The sequence below is a fragment of the Oncorhynchus masou genome, chromosome 11 (genome assembly GCF_036934945.1).
Source record: "Oncorhynchus masou masou isolate Uvic2021 chromosome 11, UVic_Omas_1.1, whole genome shotgun sequence".
Lineage (NCBI taxonomy): Eukaryota > Metazoa > Chordata > Actinopteri > Salmoniformes > Salmonidae > Oncorhynchus > Oncorhynchus masou.
In genome coordinates, this window is record NC_088222.1 from 9,355,490 (window position 1) to 9,377,060 (window position 21,571).

Genomic DNA, 21,571 nt, shown 5'->3' on the forward strand with positions numbered 1-21,571 from the left:
TGACCTGGCTAAACACACTGTCTTATTTTAGGTTCTCCTAATGTAAAAAAAACAGATGAACTTGGCACTTTACATTTTTTTATTTATTTAACTGGGCAAGTCAGTTAAAGAACAAATTCTTATTTACAGTGACGGCCTACACCAACCAAACCAAGACGACGCTGGGCCAATTGTGTGCTGACATATGGGACTCCCAATTACAGCCGGTTGTGATACAGCCTGTATTCGAACCAGGGTGTCTGTAGTGACACCTTGAGCACTGAGATGCAGTGCCTTGGAGCTCTGCACCACTCGGGAGCCACCCGAAAGCCCCTCACTTTGTCAGCACTCTGAGGAGAAAGACCGTCTAATTACTGTGACCCATACCCACTCGGCACAAACTGGTTGAATCAAGGTTGTTTCCGTGTAATAAAAAAAAATATTATAATATCAATGTGGAAAACTGATTGGAAAATGTCATCAACGTAAATGTTTGTGATTTCATGCTGAATTCACGTTAGTTGACAATGCAATCAAGTGTAAATCTAAACCAGACGTTGAATTGACATCTCTGCCCAGCGGGTAGTCTCTCTGACAACTGTATCGTCACTTGTTGTTAAGAGACACCCTGCCTCTCTGAGAGTGTAGAGCCATGAGCTGTGATGACAGAACACTGTAGTAACACTGTAGCACGTATCACTGTAAATCTCCACGGCAACCAGCCTCTATACTGTACCATACACATTCTATGAAGCCAGATGGTAAATTCCTGCTCCTTATTTTGGCTCTTCTCCCCAAGACATTTAAAATTATATGTGATTCAGTATGGGATAAATTCGGAAGTCAGCAAGAACCAATTTACAGCAGGCAATCTGGATTGTTGATCTGGGGTGTTACATATTACAGTACAGATGACAGTACATATTACAGTACAGATGACAGTACATATTACAGTACAGATGACAGTACAGAGGACAGTACAGAGGACAGTACAGAGGACAGTACAGATGACAGTACAGAGGACAGTACAGATGACAGTACAGAGGACAGTACAGATGACAGTACAGATGACAGTACAGAGGACAGTACAGATGACAGTACAGATGACAGTACAGATTACAGTACAGAGGACAGTACAGATGACAGTACAGAGGACAGTACAGATCACAGGAAAGATGACAGTACAGATTACAGTACAGATGACAGTACACATTACAGTACAGATTACAGTACAGAGGACAGTACAGATGACAGTACAGATGACAGTACAGATGACAGTACAGATCACAGTACGGACACAGGAAATATTACAGTACAGATGACAGTACAGAGGACAGTACAGATGACAGTACATAGGACAGTACAGAGGACAGTACAGATGACAATACAGATGACAGTACAGAGGACAGTACAGATGACAGTACAGAGGACAGTACAGATGACAGTACAGATGACAGTACAGATGACAGTACAGAGGACAGTACAGATGACAGTACAGAGGACAGTACAGATGACAGTACAGAGGACAGTACAGATTACAGTACAGATGACAGTACAGATCACAGTACGGACACAGGAAATATTACAGTACAGATGACAGTACAGAGGACAGTACGGACACAGGAAATATTACAGTACAGATGACAGTACAGAGGACAGTACAGATTACAGTACAGATGACAGTACAGATTACAATACATATTACAGTACAGATTACAGTACAGATGACAGTACAGATTACAATACATATTACAGTACAGATTACAGTACAGATGACAGTACAGATCACAGGAAATATTACAGTACAGATGACAGTACAGATCACAGGAAATATTACAGTACAGATGACAGTACACATTACAGTACAGATCACAGTACAGATCACAGTACGGACACAGGAAATATTACAGTACAGATGACAGTACAGAGGACAGTACAGATGACAGTACAGATTACAGTACAGATTACAGTACGGGTTACAGATAGTGTTGCTGCATACTGAACCTGTTATAGATCAAAGGATAGGGCAGAGTGGTGATGAGACATGTCAGATGATATCAACCATGTTAACGGATTATTGATTGCTTAAAGTTGGATGGATGTACAGTACCAGTCAAAGGTTTAGACACACCTACTCATTCAAGGGATTTTTCTTTATTTTGACTATTTTCTACATTGTAGAATAATAGTGAAGACATCACAACTATGAAATAACACATATGGAATCATGTAGTAACCAAAAAAGTGTTAAACAAATCTAAATCTATTAAACAAATCTAAATCTAATTCTATTATATTTGAGATTCTTCAAAGTAGATACCCTTTGCCTTGATGACAGCTTTGCACACTCTTGGCTTTCTCTCAACCAGCTTCACGTAGAATGCTTTTGAAACTGTCTTGAAGCAATTCCCACATATGCTGAGCACTTGTTGGCTGCTTTTCCTTCACTCTGCGGTCCTTAGTGCCAGCAGCTGTCTTTGGTGGTAAATAAACAGCCACGGAAAGTATAGCTGAAAACTCTCTAGGCAAGTTGTGTGGCTTGGTCTGCTTGTCCTTTGGTCTGATGAGTCCAAATTTGAGCTTTTTGGTTCCAACTACCGTGTCCTTGTGAGACACAGAGTAGGTAAATGGATGGTCTCCGCATGTGTAGTTCCCACAGTGAAGCATGGAGGAGGAGGTGTAATGGTGTGGGGGTGCTTGCTGGTGACACTCTCTGTGATTTATTTATTCACTGCCATTTTCAACATGTCCCTGATTGAGTCTGTATTAGCAACATGTTTCAAGCACACCACCATAGTCCCTGTGCCCAAGAACACAAAGACAACCTGCCTAAATGACTACCTACCCGTAGCACTCACATCCGTTGCCATGAAATGCTTTGAAAGGTTGGTAATGGCTCACATCAACACCATTATCCTAGAAACCCTAGACCCACTCCAATTTGCATACCGCCCAAACAGATCCACAGATGAAGCAATCTCTATTGCACTCCACACTGCCCTTTCCCAGCTGGACATAAGGAACACTTATGTGAGAATGCTATTCATTGACCACTGCTCAGCGTTCAACACCATAGTACCCTCAAAGCTCACCACTAAGCTAAGGATCCTGGGAATAAAACACCTCCCTCTGCAACTGGATCCTGGACTTCCTGACAGGCTGTCCCCAGGTGGTGAGGGTAGGTAGAGACATATCTGCCACGCTGATCCTCAACACTGGAGCTCCCCAGGGGTGCGTGCTCAGTCCCCTCCTGTACTCCCTGTTCACCCACGACAGCATGGCCAGGCACGACTCCAACACCATCATTAAGTTTGCAGACGACACAACAGTGGTAGGCCTGATCACCGACAACAACAACGAGACAGCCTATAGGGAGGAGGTCACAGACCTGGCCGGGTGATGCCAGAATTACAACCTATCCCTCAATGTAACCAAGACTAGGGAGATGATTGTGGACTACAGGAAAAGGAGAACCGAGCACGCCCCCATTCTCATCGACGGGGCTGTAGTGGAGCAGGTTGAGAGCCTCAAGTTCCTTGGTGTCCACATCATAGATTGGTCCAAACACACCAAGACAGTCGTGAAGAGGGCACGACAAAGCCTATTACCCCTCAGGAAACTAAAAGGATTTGGCATGGGTCCTGAAATCCTCAAAAGGTTCTACAGCTGCAACATCGAGAGCATCCTGACTGGTTGCATCACTGCCTGCTATGGCAATTGCTCGGCCTCTAAACAGTTTCTACCCCCAAGCCATAACACTTCTGAACAGGTAATCAAAAAGCTACCCAGACTATTTGCATTGTGTGCCACCCCTCTAACCCCTCTTTTACACTGCTGCTACTCTCTGTTTATCTTATATGCATATTCACTTTAACTATACATTCATGTACATACTACCTCAATTGGGCCGACCAACCAGTGCTCCCGCACATTGGCTAACCGGGATATCTGCATTGTGTCCCACCCAACACCCGCCATCCTTCTCTTTTACGCTACTGCTACTCTCTGTTCATCATACATGCATAGTCACTTTAACCATATCTACATGTACATACTACCTCAATCAGCCTGACTAACCGGTGTCTGTATGTGGCCTCGCTACATTTATGGCCTCGCTACTGTATATAGCCTGTCTTTTTACTGTTGTTTTATTTCTTTACCTACCTATTGTTCACCTAATACCCTTTTTGCACTATTGGTTAGAGCCTGTAAGTAACATTTCACTGTAAGGTTGTATCATTAATACGTGTTGTATTCGGCGCACGTGACACAAACTTTCATTTGATTTGACCAAGCAAGTCTCTTCTTATTATTGGTGTCCTTTAGTAGAGGTTCCTTTGCAGCAATTCGACCATGAAGGCCTGATTCACGCAGTCTCCTCTGAACAGTTGATGTTGAGATGTGTCTGTTACTTGAACTCTGTGAAGCATTTATTTGGGCTGCAATTTCTGTGTTGCAGTTAACTCTAATGAACTTATCCTCTGCTGCAGAGGTAACTCTGGGTCTTCCTTTCCTGTGGCAGTCCTTGTGAGAGTCAGTTTCATCATAGCTCTTGATGGTTTTTGAGACTGAACTTGAAGAAAGTTGAAAAAGTTATTTGAAATTTTCTGGATTGACTAACCATGTCTGAAAATAATGTTGTACTGTCGTTTCTCTTTGATTATTTGAGCTGTTCTTGCCATAATATGGACTTGGTCTTTCAACAAATAGGGCTATCTTCTGTATACCACCCCTACCTTATCACAACACAACTGATTGGCTCAAATGCATGAAGAAGGAAAGACATTTTTAAATTTAATTGCATTCCAGGTGACTACCTCATGAAGCTGGTTGAGAGAATGCCAAGCGTGTGCAAAACTGCCATCAAGGCAAAAGGTGTCTACTTTGAAGAATCTCAAATATAAAATATGTTTTGATTTGTTTAACACTTTTTTGGTTACTACATGATTCCATAAGTGTTATTTCATAGTTTTGATGTCTTCACTATTATTCTACAATGTAGAAAATAGTAAAAATAAAGAAAAACCCTTGAATGAGTAGGTGTGTTCAAACTTTTGACTGGTACTGCATGTGTACAAAAAACACTATGTACACAGCAAATGCACTTTGAGGGCACTATAATGCTGAAATAGGTTTAAACAGTCACAATATTGGAGCTAAAAAAATGTCTAAGTCCAATTGGGGTTTGGCAGAGAGACAAGACAACTGCTCTGAGAACAACTTGGGGTCTGAAAAATGCATGATTATTTTGCTGGTCATTGCGAACCCCTGTCATTGTGGGACCAGAAAAGCCCAAAGTTAAGGAGCCTGTTGGGAAGTATGTATGCATGATGAGTGGTGGTGACCTATTGACTGGAGGCTTTCGGGATAAAACAACACTCTGGTCTAGGCCGTTGACTGACAGTCCCTAACAAGCCCAATTATTATGACAGTCGCTGGCCCAGTGTCCGGCAGGCAGCTTGCTCTGTGATGGGCCTGATAAGAGTGGTTTTCTTTGATGCTCACAGCAGTCCTCTCACTCTGTCTCTCTTCATCTCCCTCTCTCTCTCTCTGGCTGTCTCTCGCTCTCTAAATCAAACCCTCTCACTCTTTCTTCCCCCCCTCTCTGCCTGCCTGCCTCTCTCTTTCAATTCAATTTCAATTTTAGGGCTTTATTGGCATGGGAAACATATGTTTACATTGCCAAAGCAAGTGAAGTAGATAATGAACATGTACAGAAAACATTACACTCACAAAAGTTCAAAAAGAATTAAGACATCTAAAATGCCATATTATGACTATATACAGTGTTGTAATCATGTGCAAACAGTTAAAGTACAAAAGGGAAAAGAAATATAGTCTCTCTCTCTCTCTCTCTCTCTCTCTCTCTCTCTCACTCTCTCAATTCAAGTGGATTTATTGGCATGGGTAACATGTGTTAACATTGCCAAAGCAAGTAAGGTAGATAATATATAAAGTGAAATAAACTAAAAATTAACAGTACATACATAAGTTTCAAAACAATAAAGACGTTACAAATGTCATATTATATATATATACAGTGTTTTTGCAATGTACAAATGGTAAAGGACACAAGATAAAATAAATAAGCATAGATATGGGTTGTATTTACAATGGTGCGTGTTCTTCACTGGTTGCCTTTTTCTCAACAGGTCACAAATCTTGCTGCTCTGATGGCACACTGTGGAATTTCACCCAGTAGATATGGGAGTTTTTCAAAATTGGATTTGTTTTCAAATTCTTTGTGGATCTGTGTAATCTGAGGGAAGTATGTCTCTCTAATATGGTCATACATTGGGCAGGAGGTTAGGAAGTGCAGCTCAGTTTCCACCTCATTTTGTGGGCAGTGAGCACATCCTCTCTCTCTCTGTCTCTCTCTCTCTCTCTGTCTCTCTCTCTCTCTCTCTGTCTCTCTCACTCTCTCTGTCTCTCTCTCTCTCTCTGTCCCTCTCTCTCTCTCTCTGTCTCTCTCTCACTCTCTCTCTCTCTGTCTCTCTCTCTCTCTGTCTCTCTCTCTCTCTGTCTCTCTCTCTCTGTCTCTCTCTCTCTCTGTCTCTCTCTCTCTCTCTCTCTCTCTCTCCACACCTTATCCTCGTTGTTGTCTCTGACAAAGCTGCTGCTGGCTCTGGGTGACAGAGAGCTCAAAGAGCATCAGCATTGAAAGATCAACTTAGATTGCGTCATTGAAAGGGACGGGGAGGATGGGGACAGGGGGATGGGGCCAGGGGGATGGGGGACAGGGGGATGGGGACAGGGGAATGGGGGACAGGGGGATGGGAACAGGGTGATGGGGACAAGGGGATGGGGACAGGGGGATGGGGACAGGGGGATGGGGACAGGGGAATGGGGGACAGGGGGATGGGGACAGGGGAATGGGGGACAGGGGGATGGGGACAGGGTGATGGGGACAAGGGGATGGGGACAGGGGGATGGGGGACAGAGGGATGGGGACAAGGGGTTGGGGAGTGAGGGAGTAGGGAACAATCTAATTGGATCAGAAAATGCTGACAAGGGGGTCATGTTATGAATGGGACACTCACAATGATGTCACCCCTACACCCCCAAACCTCCCATCCCCCACCCCATCGCCCCATCCCCCATTCCTCAACCCCCTCGCCGCCCCCCCAGGAATAATACACTTCAAAGTCTCTCAGTGACACAACTTTGCATGCTGCTGTTTGACATTTTGCCTACTGCTATCAAGCTTGGCTTGGCTTGACGTGGTAAAGAGCCTAATATAGTCTTCCTGATGCAGATGGAGGTCTGTTAGGTGGCATATACGCATACGGCTAATGGCAACTGCATTACGTCACTACAGAGAAGCACATTAGACAGAGTGGTTGAGATCGGCTCTGACATGGTCCAGGAGTCTTCCCTGACCCTATGACCCCGGAGCCTACCACCTCTTCATGGTGATATGCACACGCGCACACACACACACACACACACACACACACACACACACACACACACACACACACACACACACACACACACACACACACACACACACACACACACACACACACACACACACACACACAGTACAGTGGTGTTATCATGGTCGGTAGTGGGACACCCCTCTTCCCTTCTCTCCCTGTGTCACCTCCTTCCCTCCTCTCCTACTCTCCTCTCCATCCCTCCTCTCCTACTCTCCTCTCCTTCCCTCCTCTCCTACCCTCCTCTCCTACCCTCCTCTCCTTCCCTCCTCTCCTTCCCTCCTCTCCTACCCTCCTCTCCTTCCCTCCTCTCCTACCCTCCTCTCCTTCCCTCCTCTCCTTCCCTCCTCTCCTACCCTCCTCTCCTTCCCTCTTCTCCTACCCTCCTCTCCTACCCTCCTCTCCTACCCTCCTCTCCTACCCTCCTCTCCTTCCCTCCTCTCCTACCCTCCTCTCCTTCCCTCCTCTCCTTCCCTCCTCTCCTACCCTCCTCTCCTTCCCTCTTCTCCTACCCTCCTCTCCTACCCTCCTCTCCTTCCCTCCTCTCCTTCCCTCCTCTCCTACCCTCCTCTCCTTCCCTCCTCTCCTACCCTCCTCTCCTTCCCTCCTCTCCTACCCTCCTCTCCTTCCCTCCTCTCCTTCCCTCCTCTCCTACCCTCCTCTCCTTCCCTCTTCTCCTACCCTCCTCTCCTACCCTCCTCTCCTTCCCTCCTCTCCTACCCTCCTCTCCTTCCCTCCTCTCCTACCCTCCTCTCCTTCCCTCTTCTCCTACCCTCCTCTCCTACCCTCCTCTCCTTCCCTCCCCCAGCCTCAGATTCCAGGCTACATGTAAAGGAACATCTACGTAAGATGGATGCAAATGCTAACCAACCAGGGCTATGAATCTAGTAGCTGTTTATCTGCCTGAAGGACCCTCAGCCGCTAGGATAATCTTATAAAGTACATCATGTTTTCACCTCGGCTGACAGGATTGGATATTTAAGATATATGCTACAAACAGTATTAGTTTTAACATAATTAATACTTGTGTGGTATCTGTGCTATACTTGTACTGGTAACGCTAGAGTGAAGGATTGAATGGTATCCCTGACCCTACCACACTCCTTCATCTAACCCAGACATAGGTGCAGTAGTATTTGAAAGTAGTAAGTAGTACAAGTAGTATTTGAAATCTTTCTTGGTATGCTTGTTTGGGCCTGCCTGGAGTGTCCAAGGGGTGGGATATGAATCTAGGACTCTTCCATTGCTTCCATTGCAACAGGCAACCCCAATCAAACACAGATACACTACCTGAAGACAACACCTACTATTAGAACCCAGGTCTGATCTACCCGGGTCTGACATTATGTCTCAATCTGTTAAGAACATCTTTGATATGACGATCAGCGATGACTCATTCCTATCCCATTCCTATCTGACAGCCGAAGGAGCTGTGTGAAATATCGTCTGCTTCCCAAATTAGCACCCTGTTTCCTACGTAGTGCACTACTTTTGGACCAGAGCACTACGGGCCTTTGCGAAAAGTAGTGCACTATATAGGAACTAGGGTGCTATTTGGGATGTAGAGAGAACACCTGGCCTAATGGATCTCTTCTTGGAACACTCTCCTACACTACTTCTGACGTCATTTAACATATCAGACTAGACTTTCCAACCTTGGACATAGAGTTCTCAGCATAGAGTTCTCAGCATAGAGTTCTCAGCATAGAGTTCTCAGCATAGAGTTCTCAGCATAGAGTTCTCAGCATAGAGTTCTCAGCATAGAGTTCTCAGCATAGAGTTCTCAGCATAGAGTTCTCAGCATAGAGTACTCAGCATAGAGTTCTCAGCATAGAGTTCTCAGCATAGAGTTCTCAGCATAGAGTTCTCAGCATAGAGTTCTCAGCATAGAGTTCTCAGCATAGAGTTCTCAGCATAGAGTACTCAGCATAGAGTTCTCAGCATAGAGTTCTCAGCATAGAGTTCTCAGCATAGAGTTCTCAGCATAGAGTTCTCAGCATAGAGTTCTCAGCTCTTTTCAAACCGCGCTCACCTTGAATCAGACATCCAGTCTGTGTCTGCTCTTAACCCCCCCCCTCCAAAATGAAAGCTGTTTGTCTACACAAAAACATCATATTGTTTTAATGGAACGTTGAAAAACATATTGAAATGACAGAATAGAGTAGTCTACCTGTTGTATAATTGGTTAGGCTACCAAGTACTAATCAATGGCTTGATGAAGTTTAGCAGAGAACATCTCTTAATACCAGCAAAATGTGAACACACACCCAGACACATGTGAACTTAAGGCTATGGTGATGCTTCTTTTAAAGTGTCCTTACTTGTGTAATTACGCTGTAACATTTAATGACTGTAACAATCAATAGTTACAATGCAAAAACAACACGTAACTGGTAGTCATTGCGGTCTGCAATAACAATGAGTGCTTGTTTGCCAGGCTCGTTACAAATGGGCAGGTTTTCCACTACATTCAACAAACTTACTGTTTAGTTTCTTCTCAGATGCGTCTGATTAAGGAACAAGGTTGTGACCCCTCGTGGATGCGTTGGGTGTCAGAGAGATGACGCTCAATAGGTTGTAATTAGTTACGTGTGAATTGGGGCGGCAGGCAGTTAACCCACTGTTCCTAGGCCGTCATTGAAAATAAGAATTGGTTCTTAACCGACTTGCCTGGTTAAATAAAGGGGAAAAAAATATTGAAATATTGAAATATTGAATATGTTGAAAATCTATCTCCACGGTGTATCGGAGGTTACATGACTTTCGACCTTAGTCTCTCCCGAGCCCGTACAGGAGTTGTAGCGATGAGACAAGATAGTAGCTACTAAAAACAATTGGATACCATGAAATTGGGGAGAAAAAGGGGTAAAAAAAATATATATATATACCAACACATCCCAACAAAATAAAGTGTTCCATCTGGGTCCATTACTAGGTCTTACGAGTTACAATGAAGTGTCTCTTGAAGGGTCCCTACCTAGTGTGTACTTATACTTCAAGAAGCTTTAAAATGAGTTGTTACCGGTTAACTGTATTACTTGTTACAGTGTAATTACACATGTTATTACACTTTAATAAGGACCCCTTAAAATAAAGTGTTACAGTTATTACTTGTTACAGTGTAATTACACATGTTATTAAGGACCCCTTAAAACTCGTTGTTACACTTGTTACAGAGTAATTACACACGGTATTACACTGTAAAATAAAGTGTTACAGTTAACTACATTACTTGTTACAGTGTAATTACACATGTTATTACACGGTAAAATAAAGTGTTACAGTTAACTACATTACTTGTTACAGTGTAATTACACATGTTATTACACTGTAAGTAAAGTGTAAAAATGAAGTAAAAATGAAGTAAAAATGAAGTGTTACAAACTATACTTTATCAGCTCCTTCATTGAATAATATTCTCATGCCAGAAAATGGACATTAAAAACAAAAATACCCTTACTGACAAGAAGCATGGCTGAGCTCTTTAATTACCACTTCATTAAGTCAGGATTCCTATTTGACTCAGCCATGCCTCCTTGCCCATCCAACATTTCCTCATCTCCCACCCCTTCTAATGTGACTATCCCCGATGCTTCTCCCTCTTTTCCCCTGCCCCGCTTCTCCCTGCAGGCAGTCACTGAGTCCAAGGTGCTAAAGGAGCTCCTTAAACTTGACCCCAAGAAAACATCTGAGTCAGATGGTTTAGACCCTTTCTTCTTTAAGGTTGCTGCCCCTGTCATCACCAAGCCTATATCCAACCTTTTTAACCTGTCTCTCCTTTCTGGGGAGGTTCCCATTGCTTGGAAGGCAGCCACGGTACATCCTGCATTTAAAGGGGGAGATCAAGCTGATCCTAACTGTTACAGGCCTATTTCTATTTTGCCCTGTTTATCAAAAGTGTTGGAAAAACTTGTCAATAATCAACTGATTGGTTTTCTCTCGGGTATGCAATCTGGTTTCCCCTCAGGTTATGGATGTGTCACTGAAACCTTAAAGCTCCTCAATGATGTCACCATTGCTCTTGATTCTGTTGTGCTGCTATTTTTATTGACTTGGCCAAAGCTTTTGATACAGTAGACCATTCCATTCTTGTGGGCCGTCTAAGGAGTATTGGTGTCTCTGAAGGGTCTTTGGGCTGGTTTGCTAACTACCTGGAAATCTGCTGTCTCAGTCACTTCCTGTCACCAAGGGAGTACCCCAAGACTTGATCCTAGGCGCCACGCTCTTCTCAATTGACATCAATGATCAGCTCAGGCAGGAAGCTCTCTCATCCATTTATATGATGATACAGTCTTATGCCCAGCTGGCCACTCCCCAGATTGTGTCTGGGGAGTGGCCAATAAAGCTTTCTTAGTGTCCAACACGCTTTCTCTACCCTTACCCTTGTCCTGAACATCTCACCTTGTGAGACAGCTAATACATCTAACACAGCTAACACAGCAAACACAGCTAACATAGCTAACACAGCTACCACACCTAACACACCTAACACAGCTAATACACCTAACACGGCTAACACAGCTAACACACCTAACACAGCTAACACACCGAACACAGCTAACACAGCTAATACACCTAACACGGCTAACACAGCTAACACAGCTAACATAGCTAACACACCTAACACAGCTAACACACCTTGTCCAAAACTAATGTATAAACTAATGTATTTTGGTTTAGTAAGAAGAATGCCCCTCTCCCCACATGTGAGTACTACCTCTGAGGATTACGAGCTTGAGTTAGTCACCTCATACAAGTGGGAGAGTGGCAGTATGGTAGTATTGGGAGTATTGGCAGTATTGGGAGTATGGTTAGACGGTACACTGTCCTTCTCTCAGCACATATCAAAGCTGCAGGCTAAAGGAACATCTAGATTTGGTTTCCTCTATTGTAATCGCTCATCTTTCACCCCAGCTGCCAAACTAACCCTGATTCAGATGACCACCCTACCCATGCTAGATTACGGAGACATAATTTATAGATTGGCAGGTAAGGGTGCTCTCAAAAAACTAGATGTTCTTTACCATTCTGCCATCAGATTTGCCACCAATGCTCCATATTGGACACATCACTGCACTCTATACTCCTCTGTAAACTGGTCATCTCTATATATCCATCGCAAGAACCACTGGTTGATGCTTATTTATAAAACCCTCTCAGGCCTCACTCCCTACTATCTGAGATATCTACTGCAGCCCTCATCCTCCACATACAACATCTGTTCTGCCAGACACCTTCTGCAGCTGCTAGCGACTGGAACGAGCTGCAACAAACACTCAAACTGGACAGTTTTATCACAATCTCTTCATTCAAAGACTCAAATATAGACACTCTTACTGACAGTCGTGGCTGCTTTGTGTGATGTTGTCTGTACCTTCTTGCCCTTTGTGCTGTTGTCTGTGCCCAATAATATCTGTACCATGTATTGTGCTACTACCATGTTGTGTTGCTACCATATTGTTGTTATGTTGTGTTGTCATGTGTTGCTGCCTTGCTATGCTGTTGTCTTAGGTCTCTCTTTATGTAGTGTTGTCTCTCTTGTCATGATGAGTGTTTTATCCTATATTTATATTTTATTTATTTTTATTTTTTATCCCAGCCCGGTCCCCGCAGGAGGCCTTTTGCCTTTTGGTAGGCCGTCACTGTAAATAAGAATTTGTTTTTAACTGACTCGCCTAGTTAAATAAAGGTTCAATAATGGAGCTAATTTTCCAACTTAAAACCTCTTGAAACTCTAGGGGCGCTATATCATTTTTGGATAAAAAGACGTGCCCGTTTTAAGCGCAATATTTTTGCTCGACTATGCATATAATTGGTAGCTTTGGAAAGAAAACACTCTGACGTGTGTCCAGAACTGCAAAGATATTTTCTTTGCGTGCCCTAGAACGTGAGCTACAGGCAAAACCAAGATGAGACGGCATCCAGGAAATGAGCAGGATTTTTGAGGCTCTGTTTTCCATTGTCTCCTTATATGGCTGTGAATGCGAGAGGAGCAAGTCTGCCCTTTCTGTCGTTTCCCCAAGGTGTCTGCAGCATTGTGACGTATTTGTAGGCATATCATTGGAAGATTGACCATAAGAGACCACATTTACCAGGTGTCCGCCCGGTGTCCTGCGCCGAAATTGGTGCGCAAAAGTCAGCTGCAAGTATTTTCCACAGAATTCAGAGAAGAATGCAGGCTTCCACGAACGATATATCAATGAAGAGATATGTGAAAAAACACCTTGAGGATTGATTCCAAACAATGTTTGCCATGTTTCGGTCGATATTATGGAGTTAATTCGGAAAAAGTTTGACGTTGTAGGTGACTGAATTTTCGGTTAGTTTCGGTAGCCAAATGTGATGTACAAAACGGAGCGATTTCTCCTACACACAGACGCTTTCAGGAAAAACTGCGCATTTGCTATGTAACTGAGAGTCTCCTCATTGAAAACATCCGAAGCTCTTCAAAGGTAAATGATTTTATTTATTTGGTTATCTGGTTTTTGTGAAAATGTTGCGTGCTAAATGCTACTCAAAATGCTAAGCTAGCTTAGCATACTCTTACACAAATTAGTCAATTGCTATGGTTCAAAAGCATATTTTGAAAATCTGAGATGACAGTGTTGTTAAGAAAAGGCTAAGCTTGAGAGTAGGCGCATTATTTTCATTTTATTTGTGATTTTCAGAAATCGTTAACGTTGCGTTATGCTAATGAGCCTGAGGCTTTAGTCACGATCCCGGATCCGGGATGGGGAGTTTCAAGAGGTTTTAAAGGTGAGCAAATTACAACAGTTTCACTCCGGTGTCTTTCCCAAAATTCTACCAATAACACGGCTCTGAGCGCCCCCCATCCTCCCACATGATTTCCATAGGTAGGATTTCCATTTTGTTGATGTTGCTCTTTTGCACCCCAGTATCTCTACTTGCACATCATCTGCACATCTATCACTCTAGTGTTTAATTGTTAAATTGAAATTATTTAGCCTTTATGGCCTATTTATTGCCATACCTCCCTAATCTTACAACATTTGCACACACGATATATAGACTTTTCTAAAGTGTTATTGACTGTATGTTTGTTTATCCCATGTGTAACTCTGTGTTGTTGTTTTTGTCGCACTTTGCTTTATCTTAGCCAGGTCGCAGCCCAATGTTAAGACGCACACCTGGGTTAGAGCACAAAACCATGGGAAGGAGGCAGACCTCGAGACAGACCTCGTTCTAACACAGCTAACATGACTAACACACCTAACTCAGCGAACACAGCTAACACAGCTAACACGGCTAACACGGCTAACACAGCTAATACAGCTAACACATTTAACACACCTAACACACCTAATACACCTAACACAACTAATACAGCTGACACACCTAACGCACCTAATACACCTAACACACCTAACACACCTAATACACCTAACACACCTAACACACCTAACACGGCTAAGACAGCTAACACAACTAATACAGCTAACACACCTAACACAACCAATACAGCTAACATGGCTAACACAACTAACACAGCTAACAAGACTAACACAGCCAACACAGCTAACACGGCTAACACAGCTAATACATCTAACACAGCTAACACAGCAAACACAACTAACATAGCTAACACAGCTACCACACCTAACACACCTAACACAGCTAATACACCTAACACGGCTAACACAGCTAACACACCTAACACAGCTAACACACCGAACACAGCTAACACAGCTAATACACCTAACACGGCTAACACAGCTAACACAGCTAACACACCTAACACAGCTAACACAGCTAACACACCTAACACAGCTAACACAGCTAACACAGCTAATACACCTAACACGGCTAACACAGCTAACACAGCTAACATAGCCAGCACACCTAACACAGCTAACACAGCTAACACACTTAAAACGGCTAACACAGCTAACACACCTAACACGGCTAACACAGCTAACACGCCAAACACAGCTAACACAGCTAACACACCTAACACGGCTAACACAGCTAACACAGTTAATACACCTAATACACCTAACACGGCTAACACAGCTAACACACCTAACACACCTAACACGGCTAACAAGAGCAAGGGCAGCGATCTGCCGATCCCTTACATCCCTTACGATCCCTTACACAGCCCAGTAGTTAGACTGGGCTGCTGAGGCTGGAGGCCAGTGAGGGGCTGGTAGTTAGACTGGGCTGCTGAGACTGGAGGCCAGTGAGGAGCTGGTAGTTAGAAAGGGCTGCTGAGGCTGGAGGCCAGTGACGGGCTGGTAGTTAGACTGGGCTGCTGAGACTGGAGGCCAGTGAGGGGCTGGTAGTTAGAAAGGGCTGCTGAGGCTGGAGGCCAGTGACGGGCTGGTAGTTAGACTGGGCTGCTGAGACTGGAGGCCAGTGACGGGCTGTGTGCTTTGTCTGTATAGGAAGTGGAAGTCTCAGGACAGAAAGCCGTTGTAAATCACCAGCATGAGTGTTGTAACCCACTGACCCACAGAGCCCCAGGGAGTTCTCTCTCCTCTCTCTCCTGTAAATCTGAAGATCGAACACAGACCGTCAACCGACCGGGCACTCTGCCAAATTACTCCCCCTCTGCTGTAGAGCTCTAGAATTACAGCTACCAGCTATTGTTTCCTACCAGCTATTGTTTCCTACCAGCTACAGTTGCCTACCAGCTATTGTTTCCTACCAGATACAGTTGCCTACCAGCTACTGTTTCCTACCAGCTACAGTTGCCTACCAGCTATTGTTTCCTACCAGCTACAGTTGCCTACCAGCTATTGTTTCCTACCAGCTACAGTTGCTTACCAGCAGTGGCCGTAACTGCAAGGTGGTGGTAGGGCTTCTCTCTTCATGGGTAAATCCGTTTCAGCGTATGGCAGATCTTTCATAACGTCCCTCTTGAACTTTTTAATGGCAGTCAGTCTAACATCATTCGACATTCAGTCTAGAGACAAACATCATTAGCCCCCCCCCCCCCCATTAAGGGACAGTCAAAGTGCCCTGCTGAATAAATCGTAGCTAACACACAATGAAATGCTGCTGCAGCTGCACTAGCGAGACTATCTGTTGTAGGAGGTGGAGAATGGAGAGGATTCAAATATTTATCTGACCTGAAATGAGTTTACATACCATCTCCAAACGAGCGAGTCAAGTATCCACAACATCCAGCAGACCTCCAATGTTTGTGTGCATCCCAAGCCTGTGTCAAATGTAGTGCACTGTGTAGGGAATAGGGTGCCATGGTGGCACTATGTAGGGAATAAGGTGCCATGGTGGCACTATGTAGGGAATAGGGTGCCATGGTGGCACTATGTAGGGAATAAGGTGCCATGGTGGCACTATGTAGGGAATAAGGTGCCATGTTGGCACTATGTAGGGAATAAGGTGCCATGGTGGCACTATATAGGGAATAGGGTGCCATGGTGGCACTATGTAGAGAAAAGGGTACCATTTGGGATATACCCAATGACATTTCAGATAGCGATCCTCTCCCTCAGCCCTGGTTATGTAAGTGTCTGCATTTCCTGTTCCTAGACTCGCCCAGACCCAGACAGCTAGCTAGGCCTCAGCCCAGACCCAGACAGCTAGCTAGGCCTCAGCCCAGACCCAGACAGCTAGCTAGGCCTCAGCCCAGACCCAGACAGCTAGCTAGGCCTCAGCCCAGACCCAGACAGCTAGCTAGGCCTCAGCCCAGACCCAGACAGCTAGCTAGGCCTCCGCCCAGACCCAGACAGCTAGCTAGGCCTCAGCCCAGACCCAGACAGCTAGCTAGGCCTCAGCCCAGACCCAGACAGCTAGCTAGGCCTCAGCCCAGACCCAGACAGCTAGCTAGGCCTCTGCCCAGACCCAGACAGCTAGCTAGGCCTCAGCCCAGACCCAGACAGCTAGCTAAGACTCAGCTCAGACCCAGACAGCTAGCTAGGCCTCTGCCCAGACCCAGACAGCTAGCTAGGCCTCTGCCCAGACCCAGACAGCTAGCTAGGCCTCAGCCCAGACTCAGACAGCTAGCTAGGCCTCAGCCCAGACCCAGACAGCTAGCTAGGCCTCAGCCCAGACCCAGACAGCTAGCTAGGCCTCCGCCCAGACCCAGACAGCTAGCTAGGCCTCAGCCCAGACCCAGACAGCTAGCTAGGCCTCAGCCCAGACCCAGACAGCTAGCTAGGCCTCAGCCCTGACCCAGACAGCTAGCTAGGCCTCAGCCCAGACCCAGACAGCTGGCTAGGCCTCAGCCCAGACCCAGACAGCTAGCTAGGCCTCCGCCCAGACCCAGACAGCTAGCTAGGCCTCTGCCCAGACCCAGACAGCTGGCCTCTGCTGCAATTCCTCCGCTCCACCTTTCCTATACTGCCACACATTAATCACTCCTCCAGACAAACAGCTAGGAAAGAGTAACAGTACAGAGCTTCACACATAATCTGTCTCGGTCTCTGTCTCTCTCTAAACCAGCCAGTTCTACAATTATGTAAGCTCTAACAGGGACCTCTGTCACACAGTGGTCTGCTGTACCAGTGCCAGAGCCATACCAGAGGCAGGCAGTCACAGAGAACACCCTCAGGGTGTTTGAAAGATTTCAAACATTATTTGAACCCAGGTCTGGTGTGGGAGACTGAGAGGTCAATGGTAGTTTTCACTGGAAACTTCCATTCCAAAGGTATTGTGTCCTCTTAAGTATGCACTGTTTAGATACTATTGGAATTTATCCTCTGTCCTGGAGAGCGTCAGTATTATGTTTCAGTGGCAGGGCTTTTACCATTTCTAAGTTAATGTAGTAGTTCATTATAACTGACTGTGGGAACAGTAGAATGATCTCTCAGACTCTGCCCTCCGGTCTGCTCTGCCTGTCATACAGCCTGCGTCCCAAATGGAACCTATTCCTTCTACAGTGCCCTACTTTTAACCAAGGGCCCATAGGGTGTTTGTGTGTGAGCGTTCGGGCGGTTTTGTAATTTCTGCGTTTCACATCGCATCCTCTGATATGTCATTCAAACAATTATTCAGGAAACAGTCATTCTGGGAAACAGTCATCCAGGAAACAGTCATTCAAGAAACAATCATTCAGACAGTTATTCAGGAAACAGTCATTCAAACAGTCATTCAAGAAACAGTCATTCAAAGTTATTCTGGAAATAGTCATTCTGGAAAAAGTAATTCAAACAGTAACAATAAACAGTCAATAAACAATCATCCAGGAAACAGTTGTTTTGGAAACAGTCATTCAAACAGTCATTCAGAAAACAGTCATCCAGACAGTCATGCAGGATACAATCATTAAGACAGTCATGCAGGAAACAGTCATTCAAACAGTCATTCAGGAAACAGTCATCCAGACAGTCATGCAGGATACAATCATTAAGACAGTCATTCAGGAAACAGTCATTAAGACAGTCATTCAGGAAACAGTCATTAAGACAGTCATTCAGGAAACAGTCATTCAAACAGTCATGCAGGATACAATCATTGAGACAGTCATTCAGGAAACAGTCATTAAGACAGTCATTCAGGAAACAGTCATTCAAACAGCCATGCAGGATACAATCATTGAGACAGTCATTCAGGAAACAGTCATTAAGACAGTCATTCAGGAAACAGTCATTAAGACAGTCATTCAGGAAACAGTCATTAAGACGGTCATTCAGGAAACAGTCATTAAGACAGTCATTCAGGAAACAGTCATTGAGACAGTCATTCAGGAAACAGTCATTAAGACGGTCATTCAGGAAACAGTCATTGAGACAGTCATTCAGGAAACAGTCATTAAGACGGTCATTCAGGAAACAGTCATTCAAACAGTCATTCAGGAAACAGTCATTAAGACAGTCATTCAGGAAACAGTCATTAAGACAGTCATTCAGGAAACAGTCATTAAGACGGTCATTCAGGAAACAGTCATTGAGACAGTCATTCAGGAAACAGTCATTAAGACGGTCATTCAGGAAACAGTCATTCAAACAGTCATTCAGGAAACAGTCATTAAGACAGTCATTCAGGAAACAGTCATTAAGACAGTCATTCAGGAAACAGTCATTAAGACAGTCATTCAGGAAACAGTCATTAAGACAGTCATTCAGGAAACAGTCATTAAGACAGTCATTCAGGAAACAGTCATCCAGACAGTCATGCAGGATACAATCATTAAGACAGTCATTCAGGAAACAGTCATTAAGACAGTCATTCAGGAAACAGTCATTAAGACAGTCATTCAGGAAACAGTCATTCAAACAGTCATGCAGGATACAATCATTGAGACAGTCATTCAGGAAACAGTCATTAAGACAGTCATTCAGGAAACAGTCATTCAAACAGTCATGCAGGATACAATCATTGAGACAGTCATTCAGGAAACAGTCATTAAGACAGTCATTCAGGAAACAGTCATTAAGACAGTCATTCAGGAAACAGTCATTCAAACAGTCATGCAGGATACAGTTATTAAGACAGTCATTCAGGAAACAGTTATTCCGGAAATAGTCATTCAGGAAACAGTCCTTGGTGTTTTTGCTGTTATTGTCTTTTCAATTTCTCAGGATATCAGTCATGCTAAACTACCTTTCAAAAGTTTCGGGTCACTTAGAACTGTCCTTGTTTTTGAAAGAAATGCATATTTTTTTGTCCATTAAAATAGCAATAAATTTATCAGAAATACAATGTAGGCATTGTTTAGGTTGTGAATGACTATTGTACCTGGAAACGGCAGATTTTTTAAATGGAATATCTACATAGGCATACAGAGGTCCATTATCAGCAACCATCACTCCTGTGTTCCAATGGCACGCTAATCCAAGTTTATCATTTTAAAAGGCTAATTGATTATTAGAAAACCTTTTTGCAATTATGTTGGCACAGCTGAAAACTGTTGTTCTAATTCAAAAAGCAATAAAACTAGCCTTCTTTAGACTAGTTCATCAGCATTTGTGGGTTCGATAACAAGCTTAAAATGGCCAAAAACAAATAACTTTCTTTTGAAACTCGTCAGTCTATTCTTGTTCTGAGAAATGAAGGATATTCCATGCGAGAAATTGCCAAGAAACGGAAGATCTCGTACAACGCTGTATACTACTCCCTTCACAGAACAGCGCAAACTGGCTCTAACCAGAATAGAAAGAGGAGTGGGAGGCCCCGGTGCACAACTGAGCAAGAGGCCAAGTACATCAGAATGTCTAGTTTGAGAAACAGACGCCTCACAAGTCTTCAACTGGCAGCTTCATTAAATAGTACCCAGAAAACACCAGTCTCAAAGTCAACAATGAAGAGGCGACTCCAGGATTCTGACCTTCTAGGCAGAGTTCTTCTGTCCAGTGTCTGTAATCTTTTGCCCATTCTTAATCTTTTATTTTTATTGGCCAGTCTGAGATATGGATTGTTCTTTAGAACTCTGCCGAAAAGGCCAGCATCGCCTCTTCACTTTTGATGTTGAGACTGGTGTATGTTAAGTATATTTAAAACCAAATACGTTTCGAATTTTACCCAGGTAGAATCTTACTGGGTGACTTTCACTCCAGTCATTTTCTTTTCAGGTATCTCTACTTTTACTCAAGTATGACAGTTGGGTACTTTTTCCACTACACACACACACACACACACACACACATGCACACGCGCACGAGCACGCGCACGCGCACACACACACACACACACATACACACAAATATTATATTGAGCTGTCCTATGTCTACTACAGTATTATATTATATTGAGCTGTCCTATGTCTACTACAGTATTATATTATATTGAGCTGTCCTATGTCTACTACAGTATTATATTATATAGAGCTGTCCTATGTCTTCTATAGTATTATATTATATAGAGCTGTCCTATGTCTACTACAGTATTATATTATATTGAGCTGTCCTATGTCTACTACAGTATTATATTATATTGAGCTGTCCTATGTCTGCTATAGTATACTGCTCTAGTGTTCCCTTTAATTTAATAAATCCCATAAAGGGTTTAGACAGGTGTCCCAAGAAAGAGAAGAAAGAGAGAGTGAAGATGAAATAAAAATCAATTTTTTTAATATCAGGGAGCACGGCCAGGAGAAATGTTCTTTTTATTTTCATAAGACGCCTCAAACTCAGCTCTGGAGGAGAGATTTAACGTCAAAAAGTTTAATCAAACGACAACTCCTCCAAGCAAACCTCACGCCTTGTTCAAAGCAACTGCACAACAACAAA

At 43.9% G+C, this 21,571-nt stretch overlaps 1 protein-coding gene across 3 annotated transcripts in view; it reads right to left on the reverse strand.

Annotated features, from left to right (window-relative positions):
- Window positions 1-21,571, reverse strand: part of arhgap24 (Rho GTPase activating protein 24) — a 256,798-nt gene that overhangs the window by 79,705 nt on the left and 155,522 nt on the right. The window contains exon 1 of one of the 3 annotated variants that reach the window (XM_064977338.1): window positions 16,206-16,298. The exons of the other annotated variants lie outside the window; for them this stretch is intronic. The gene's annotated coding sequence lies outside the window, so the exon portion shown is untranslated. Of the gene's footprint in view, window positions 1-16,205; window positions 16,299-21,571 lie in introns of those variants that run through there. 3 annotated transcript variants of the gene reach the window in all.